The following is a 9592-nucleotide window of genomic DNA, read 5'->3' as shown; positions in this document are numbered from 1 at the left end:
TGTTCTCAACTTCAAATTAGATATGAAACCCTAACAATAGCAATTTAATGTTCAGATGTAAAACCTGCAAAATAAGGTACTCTTAAGATTAATCAAGAAACTTGATCTTTGGAAGAGTTGTACTCATTTGAAAATAGCATCCTTGTATGCTTTGTACAAGGGATATAGATTAGATATATAGATATAGATATAGTTGATATAGATATAGTAGATATAGATATGGATATGGATATGGATGTGGATGTGGATGTGGATGTAGATGTAGATATAGATGATAGAAAGAGATTAGAGAGAGAGAGATAGAGACAGAGATGGACAGAGAGAGAGAGAGAGAGAGAGAGAGAGAGAGAGAGAGAGAGAGAGAGAGAGATCTTCCCCTTTTCATTTAGGCAATTAAGAAATAATTTCTATCAATCATAACCTAAACTAAATGATCCTTTATTGACAGGAGACAAAACCATGTAACTCTGAGCCTGAAGATTTGGGAGCAGATGTATAATCAAGGTGTCCTTAGAATGTTCAATATTATAATATAGGAAACTCCCTAGACCTAGAGAAAGATAATTTTTTGTGTGCTTTGAGTTAGGAATCTTATTCCATGACTTCACCTTTGAACAACCTCCAGTATATATTTGGGCTGTAATGATGGCAGCTCTTCCCATTTCCACAACCGTTTCTCAAATGAATCCCTCAGAGATGGATACCTCACATAGCATTGATGACATTCTGAGATACTGATGTACCAGTAATTGACTGGAGAAGTTTTTTAATAGTTACCTTGGGGAATCTTGTTCGATGGTGGCTTAACTGTTCAGAAAAAGAAGAAACCAGGATTTGCATCTTCTGAATTTCATCTTCACCTATTTTGTACTTTTTCTTTCCACTCTTCAGTTTCTAGCTTCAACTTCTTGGCAAGAAGAGGAAGAAATGATGAATCTTCCCTTCCAGGTTTTGTTAAATCTGATGCTTCCTGGCCCTTGGGTTCATTGTCATTTTCAGTTTCATTCTCCTTGGAGTCCCCATTTATCTCCTCCCCATTGGTTTCTGAGCATCCAGAGACAGCTCAGAGGATGACTTCAGTGGCAACTCTTGGCTCCCAGCCCACATTAATATCTAATAACTGCTTGTTGACTACGGAAAGCCTTTCTGTCTTTATCTTCCTTATACCAGTTCCTCATAGTGATCCAGAAGTGACTGAGTTCTTGAAGGATAGATAACACCAACTAAGCACAGCCCTCAGTCTATGCATTCCTATTTAAGGACAAACCTGAAATTTCTTCCATTATGTATGCTGGTCTCAGCTTTGACTACCTCAACTCCTGTCCAGTCAGAACAGTCTTCAGAAGACAAAAGAAACTAACTACTTCCATTCTCATCCAGTTTCTCTGCATTGACTTGAGAGCATTCTCTTTGCCAGAGCCTAGATGCAACTTGAGGACTCTGGGAACCCAGAAGGCATCCGCCACCAGCATCCTTGCTCCGGCAGCCAGAGATGCCGTGAACCAGAGCCGAAGGCTAATTGGGGATGTAAAATGGAGCCCTGGGTGCTGCTGGGGCCTGGTGACAAGTGCAAAGCTTTCTCAGCAGGTCCCCAGGCAGGCTGGAGGCCAAGATGGCCTTCTTCCCCTCCCCCAATTCATTTGTGAGTCCAAGTGTACTGAGGGGCATAAATGAAATCTGAAGGTGTGGGAAGAAAAACACAGATTAAGCCGTTGACTCATTTGGCTCCAAATTCTTCCCCACCCTCAGCCCACCTATGGTGTCAGTCCCACACTGTTCTTTCCTTAATCCTTCCCTTCTGCTTAATAATAGCCTAGCGGAACAGTCCTTTACCAGACTGGGCCAGGTTGTCAGCACATACCCTTGGGAGATAACTCTTGCCAACAACAGTTGCCCACTGATTTCTTTTTATCTGACCTATTCTGGCACCTATAACATAAGGTTTTTCCATCGCAATTGATGTATTTGCCCCTGAAATCCAACACTTTCCAAACAAATAGTCTTTCTTTTCCTAGCTGTCCATAGCAAAACAATGAGCAAAGCATTTGTATGGGTTATCCGTCTTGTATTTTCTAAATCTTCCCTTTCCTTACTTATGCCCTTCCTTTATTCCCTAGGTGACCCATGGTCTGCCATAGAACCTTCCTTCTGGCAACAGACATCACCAGCTCCTTGATGTAAATTAAGAAATCCATCAATAATGGAATTTCAAGGGTAAAGGAAAAGTATGAGTGGGAAGAGGTGATTACTTCTTGTCCCATAAATAAGACTTTTTTGCCTCTTTTGATGACCTGCAAGACTAACCTTGCTCTTTTCTTATATTTTCTCAAGCTGATTTCATGCTCCTACTACCCAAATTTACCATTTGACCATTTGTGATAGAACAGAACCCTTGAAAACCATCACAATCCATACTCAGTGAATTTGCAAGAGGGTTTAAATTATTAAACTCTAATTCACAACATGCAGTATCTTGCCACAAGGCCAAGCTAATAATAGCATAGGAAAGGAAATTACATGAAAGATTGTCGAGAAAGGAAAACCAAAAGTTTTCTTATGCATGTCCCTTGTTCCTTATCAAGTCTGCTCAAATCTTTCCTCTTTTGGGAAGCCTTCCCTGAATAATCTGATGCAACTTTGATTATTCTATGCCTCCAAGTCTCTCATAGCTCTCCTTGCATTCATTTTGTACCATATTAATTTTTACATATTTATGTGAGTTTTTGCAAGTTTGCTATTGACTTCCTTTAAAAAAAACCTTATGTCTGTTAAGGAAGAGAAGGAAGGTAGGCAGGCAGGAAGGAAGGAAGGAAGGAAGGAAGGAAGGAAGGAAGGAAGGAAGGAAGGAAGGAAGGAAGGAAGGAAGGAAGGAAGATATATCTTGTTTTCTATTTAGAATATAAGCTCCTTGAGGACAGGATTCACAGTGATAGTCATAGAATTTTAGAGTAGATAGGGACCTTAAAAATCATCTAGTTCAATCCTTTCACTAAAGAAAGCAGAAACCAAGGGCTAAAGAGATTAAATAACTTGCCAAAGGCCACACAGGATCTTCTCTCTCCTCCTCCTCCTCCTTTCTTCTTTCTTGTCCTTGTTTTTGTTCTTGTTCTTCTGTTTCTTCTGTTACTTCTTCTGTTTCTCCTTCTTCCTCTTCTGAAATCTCCCTGTCTAATACAGAGTGCTACCTATAGGCAGAGTGAACATATGAGAAATGGTGCTGAACTTCTGGACTGATTAGTAAATCTACCTGAAGCCAGAAAACTTCATGAGTTAACCTTTCATAGTCCTCTCTAATAAGAGGATTTTAAGATTTAAACAAGAATGAGGCAAACTTACCTGAGAGGGAGAAGTAGGAAACCTCAACAAAGGAATTAGCTTTGAGTTTCTCAGTTCTTGGGAGGATTGTGACAGGTAGACATCGGTAGAGAATTAGCTTGGAAAATTAAGGGGGAGCCAGTTTCTGAAGGATTTTTGAATCCTCACAATGCTTTTGCCTAAAGGAAGAAGATAATTATTTTCCTGACATGTAAAACTGATGATCAAATGTTTATTTAAGGTCTCTTCTCCCTCTCCTCACCTCCCCTCCCTCCACACCTTATGGCAATGCACCTGTTAATATATATATATATATATATATATATATATATATATATATATATATATATATATATTTTAAATTTTAAATGTAATCATCATTTCCAAATCAGTGCAAATTAGAAAGATCTCCCAAGGCCTTCATCCAGGCTAATTGCGAACATTTTCCAAAGTGTTTGTTTCAGTCTCTCATCCTTCCCAAAATTCCTACAGTCATGGCAAGCAGCAATATTGTCTGTACAAAAGATCCAGGTAACCATGACTCCCAGATCAGAAGCCATGAATGGGTGTGAGCTGCCATATAGCCCAAAGCAACTCCTCCCAAAGAGGATGGTCAGAGGAGATAGATCTGGAGGAGACTGGAGGGGAACAGTAGGTGTAGGGTTCTGTATGAGAGAAAGAAAGGGGAGACTTGACTACTTATATTGACTTCTTTTTGTTTTGTTTTGTTTTTTAGGTTTTTGCAAGGCAAATGGGGTTAAGTGGCTTGCCCAAGGCCACACAGCTAGGTAATTATTAAGTGTCTGAGACCAGATTTGAACCCAGGTACTCCTGACTCCAAGGCCGGTGCTTTATCCACTATGCCACCTAGCCGCCCCATATTGACTTCTTTTTTAAGGTTTATAAGAGGGTTTTTTTTTTCAGGGGGGGGGGATGCGTATTGGTTTTTGGTTTGTTTGCTTATTGCTTTCCTCAAAATTCTATGAAATCAGTAAAGCAACAGTGATGCAGTGAATAGAGATCTGGTCACAAAACCAGGAGTACTTGAGTTCAAGTCCCAACTTCAGCAAATGCTGTGTGACAACAGGCTAATTATTTAACTTCTCAATGATATACACAACTCTCTAAGATGTTAATTTGCAGGTGATTCAGACCCTCATTGAGAGAGGGAGTTTTCTATACTCAAAGGTCCCTAAACCAATGAAATCAGAGATCTAGCCTCTGATCCCTGACCTTTGACAGATGAGAAAACTGAGCTTCAGAGAAGTGTTTTACCCTCAAGGACATTACAGCCTACAGTCTACTTACTGAGTAGTATAGGACTCTCTTTCCTTTTCAATCTATTTAGGAAGAATTGGAGCTAGATCTTGAACCTAGATCCTTTAACTTTGTATCCAGTAATTTTTTCTATCCTACCACATTCCCAAATGGAGGGACTCCTCCAGGTCTTCCCATTTGTACTTTAGAAGAATTAAAGGGACAATAATGGCTGAATGTCATGAAAAGTATTTACTAGTATGGGATCATTGAATATTTTCAAGTGTTACATGGTAAAAAGAGCAATAAACTTAGAGTGAAGGGATACATGGCTTTAATTGCCACTTCTCTTGTCTTCTCTTTGTATTACTATAGATGAAACATTTAATCTCTATGCATTTGTCTTCCTTATCTGTCAAAGAAATAATTAATGGGGCAGCTTGTAGCCCTGGAGTCAGGAGGACCTGAGTTCAAATCTAATCTCAAGCATTTAATAATTGCCTAGCTGTGTTACTTTGGGCAAGTCACTTAACCCCATTGACTTAAATAAAAAGGAAATTTTTAAATATAAATAAATAAATAAAATCTTCTTGATATGAATTCCAAATGTGATAAGTATGCAAAATGATTTGGAAATCTTAAAGCTAGATACATCAGCTATGATTATGATTTTTAAAATATTCTTTGCTTATTTTGGAGAAATTTTTTCAATGCATAGGGATGGGAATGGGTCTTTAATTTAATTAGAATAGGGTACTCCCAGGTGAGGAAATCCCTTTCATCAATCATGTCAATACCTTCTCTGCAACTTCAAATCTTAGAGAAATTAGACACTTAGAGATTAAGTGACTTGCCAAGGGTCACAGAGTTGACATGGATTACAGGTTGGACTGGAATCCAGGTCTTCCTGGCTTCCAGGCTAGCTCTCTTCCCACTATGATATGACTGCCTTTCTATCCAATAAATAAAAATAATAATAAAGACTATATTTATTTTTTGAGTTCTTTAAGTTTTATAAATCACTACCCACACCACTTTCCCATTATCCAGGGCCACAAAAAATGCAAGAATTGTTGCTCCAGGGGGCGCAACCAAGATGGTGATAGGAGAGGACCTTCTCTCAGTTGCTCTGGAGCAAAACTTACAAACTAAGGACTCTAACTACATTTTCAAGGGATAGAACCCACAGAGGGATCCAGTGAGGCAATTCTTCAACCCAAGGTAACCTGGAAAAGAGTGGAAAGGGTTGGGTCCATGGGATCAGAGGGATGGACCACCAAAGGGGTGGCCCGCCAGAGCAAAGGAACTTAAGCCTCCGGGAGGCAGCCCCAGGGTGCTAGGAGCTGCAGCTCACAGCAGCGGGGGCAGTTTCCTGATCTACACCTCAGGGAGCATCAAGTACAACTTGGGGAAACAGCAGGGGGACCTCTGCCAGAGCAGTGTGGTAGTGGCAGCCCAGATCCAGGAACCAGAAGTAGGTGGAGCCTGTAAGCAGGAGCCCCCAGGGCATGAACCCACTGAGCCTAGGGAGGGGAGTGAAGAAAGAGACTGCTGAGCTCTGTCCTCTGTCCCTGGAACAGGACTCTGGGGCTCTGACCACATTCAGATCCTGATCGTAGTCTAGGCCCCCCCATAGAACAGCAGGGTGCCCCCCCACTTCAGCCCCATGGTCGGGGGGAGTGCTTATGGTTATTCACAGACCAGGAGGAAGGACAGAGCCTCACACACTGAGATCCTTGTGGGGGTGTCCCAAAAGCTCAAGAAGCATCCCCAAACCAGGCTCAGGCTGGGAAAATGAGTAAGCAGAGAAAAAAGAGGAACACTATTGAGAAATACTTTTCCTGTTATCCCAAGAAGGATCAAAACACTCAATCTGAAGATGAAGAGGTACAAGCTCCTGCATCTAAATACTCTAAGAAAAACAGAAATTGGGCTCAGGCCATGACAGAGCTCAAAAAAGACTTTGAAAATCAAGTGAGGGAGATAGAGGAAAAATTGGGAAAAGAAATGAGAGAGATGCAGGAAAAACATGAAAATGAAGTCAGCAGCTTAGTCAAGGAGATCCAAAAAAATGCTGAATAAAATAACATGTTAAAACCAGCTTAGGTCAAATGGAAAAAACAGTTCAAAAAGTTATTGAGGAGAAGAATGCTTTAAAAAGCAGAACTGGCCAGATGGAAAAGGAGATAAGAAAGCTCTCTGAGGAAAACAAATCCTTCAGACAAAGAGTAGAACTCAGGGAGATTGCTGATTTTACAAGAAATCAGGACTCAATACTTCAAAACCAAAAGAATGAAAAATTAGAAGAAAATGTGAAACATCTCATTGTAAAAACAACTGATATGGAAAACAGATTTAGGAAAGATAATTTAAAAATTATTGGAATACCTGAAATTCATGACCAGGAAAATAGCCTTGACATCATTTTCAAAGAATTATTACAGGAAAATTGCCCTGATATCCTAGAAGCAGAGGGGAAAATAGAAATGGAGAGAATCCACCGATCTCCCTAAGAAAGAGATCCCCAAAAACCAACCCCCAGGAATATTATAGCCAAGTTCCAGAACTCCCAAGTCAAAGAGAAAGTATTACAAGCAGCCAGAAGGACACAACTCAAATATTGTGGAGCTGCAGTCAGGATCACACAGGACTTAGCAGCAACTACATTAAAAGCTTATAGGGCCTGGAATATAATATACCAGAAGGAAAAAGAGCTTAGAATGCAACTGAGAATCAACTACCCAGCCAAACTGAATGTCCTCTTCCAGGGAAAAAGTCTATCGACTTTCAATGAACCAGGGGAATTTCAAATGTTCTTGTTGGAATGGCCAGAGCTGAACAGAAGGTTTGATCTTCAAATACAGGACTCAGGCGAAGCATAGAGAGTGAAGGAGAAGAGGAAACTATGAGGGACTTAATGATGATGAACTACATGTACTCCTATATAGAAAAATGATACTGATAATACTCATATGAACCTTCTCATTTAATAGAGCAGGTAGAAGGAACTTTTATAGATGAAGCACAGGAGAAAACTGAATTTGAAGATATATTGTGGTATAAAAATGGAGTCAATAGATAAAAGGGAAATGTAATGGGAGAAATAAAAAGGAGAGGAGGAATAGGCTAAGATATTACATATAATAAGATTTTTCTTTATTACAATGAGCTATTGCAATGATATGGAAGGAGGGAAGGCGAGAGGGAATGAGTGAACCTTTGCCCTCATCTGAGGTGACTAGGAGAGGAAACAGCATATATACTCAATGGGGTATAGACATCTGTAGTAAGAAGGAGAGAAGGGGGACAGGGGGAAGGGGGGGATGTGAGTGATGGAGGAGAGGATGGATCATGGGGGGAGAGTGGTCAGATATAACACATTTTCTTTTTTACTTCTTGCAAGGGGCTGGGATTGGATGGCCTGTCCAGGACCATAGGGCTGGGTGGATGCTGGGTAAGGGGTGGTATGTGGGTTTGGGGCCTCTTGACCCTAGGGCTGGGGATCTGTCTGCTGCACCACTCAACTACCCTACAGCAGAGACAGAGTGAAAGGAGAGAGAAAATATAGTTCATGTTAGTAGAGAAGTATGAATGGAGGGAGATGCAATCATCAATGGTAATGGTGGAAAAATATGGAAGTAACTTTTGTGATGGACTTATCCTAAAGAATGTGATCCATCTGCAACAGAGTTGGTGGTGTTGGAACACAGACTGAAGCACACTTTTTATTATTATTATTTTCTGGGGGGTGTTGCAGTGCAAATGGGACTGGATGGCCTGCCTAGGGCCACACAGCTGGGTGATTGTTGGGTGTCTGAGGCTGGATTTGGACCCAGGTGCTCCTGGCTCAAGGGCCAGTGATCTGTCTACCACCCAGCCACCCCTACTATTATTATTATTACTATTTTATTTTATTTTGGGTCTTTTTTTTTGGTTTTTGTAGGGCAATGGGGTTGGGGTGGCTTGCATGGGGTCACGCAGCTGGGTGATTGTTGGGTGTCTGGGGCCAGACTTGGGCTTGGGTGCTCCTGGCTCCAAGGCTGGTGTGCTGTCCACTGTGCCACTTGGCCATACCTACAATTATTATTATTATTTTTTTAATTTTAATTTTAATCTTTTTCTCTCCTCTTCACTTTATCGCTTCTGCAGGTCTATATTTTCTTGGGGGGGGAGGGGTTATTATGCTTACTCTTAAACAAGAATATTTTAGTAATGTATTAAAAAACTTATTTGTACAAAATAAGAATAAATAAATAAATTAAAATCAATCTCTCAAAAAACTCAAAAAAAAATTATTGCTCCTGCTCTTCAGATGAAGAAACTGGAGTTGTTTACTCCAAATGACAGCATTTCGAGAGAAGAAAGATCCATGGATCATTAGAAAAAGAAAGAATCTTCAATAGTCAATGTTGGAATTGTTATGGAAAGATAAGGCATACTAGTATGTGGTTTGTGAAGTTGTGAACTAGTACATTCTGGAAAGTAATATGGTATTGTGTAAATAAAGTGACTAAAATATCCATACCATGTGACCCAGAAATTTCATTCTTGAACTTTGTCAAGATATCAGGAGACACACTGTTTTCCAGAGCTAAGGCCCAGCAAGCAAACTGTGTCCTAAGTTTGGCATAACAACAATCTTTTGCTCTCACCTTCTGGCAAAATCACATAATTATTGTATTGCTTTGAGCAGCACCAAGTGTTCTTTGAGCTTGGACAAGCACTGGACAAGTATCCATGTTTTGGTCATGAAGCCCAACTATGAATCAAATTTGTCTCATTGTTGGTACTGTCCCTCATTGTCAGAGCTACAGTTGACTATGTAGCCATTGGTAAAAGCATTGAGATCTCCCCATACTTCCTCAGGTCCCCTCACTAGGGGCAGTGCCCCAGTCCATAAATCTCCTCCTTGATTGCAAACTGTTTCCCTAATCTTGAAATTAAACTTCTACTTGCTTCCTGATTTTCCTGTCTCTTGCCTGTTCTGTTCCACTCCAGACATATACAGGTTAGAGTCTGG

The 9592-nt window shown here is 40.4% G+C and overlaps 1 pseudogene; it reads right to left on the bottom strand.

The window, feature by feature from the left end:
* Window positions 1-410: 410 nt before the first annotated feature.
* On the bottom strand, window positions 411-1951 carry LOC141505928 (transcription initiation factor TFIID subunit 11 pseudogene; annotated as a pseudogene).
* Window positions 1952-9592: the final 7641 nt, after the last annotated feature.

The sequence above is a fragment of the Macrotis lagotis genome, chromosome 1 (assembly GCF_037893015.1).
Source record: "Macrotis lagotis isolate mMagLag1 chromosome 1, bilby.v1.9.chrom.fasta, whole genome shotgun sequence".
NCBI classification, from domain to species: Eukaryota; Metazoa; Chordata; class Mammalia; order Peramelemorphia; family Peramelidae; genus Macrotis; species Macrotis lagotis.
This window is presented reverse-complemented; position numbering and strand designations above follow the sequence as displayed.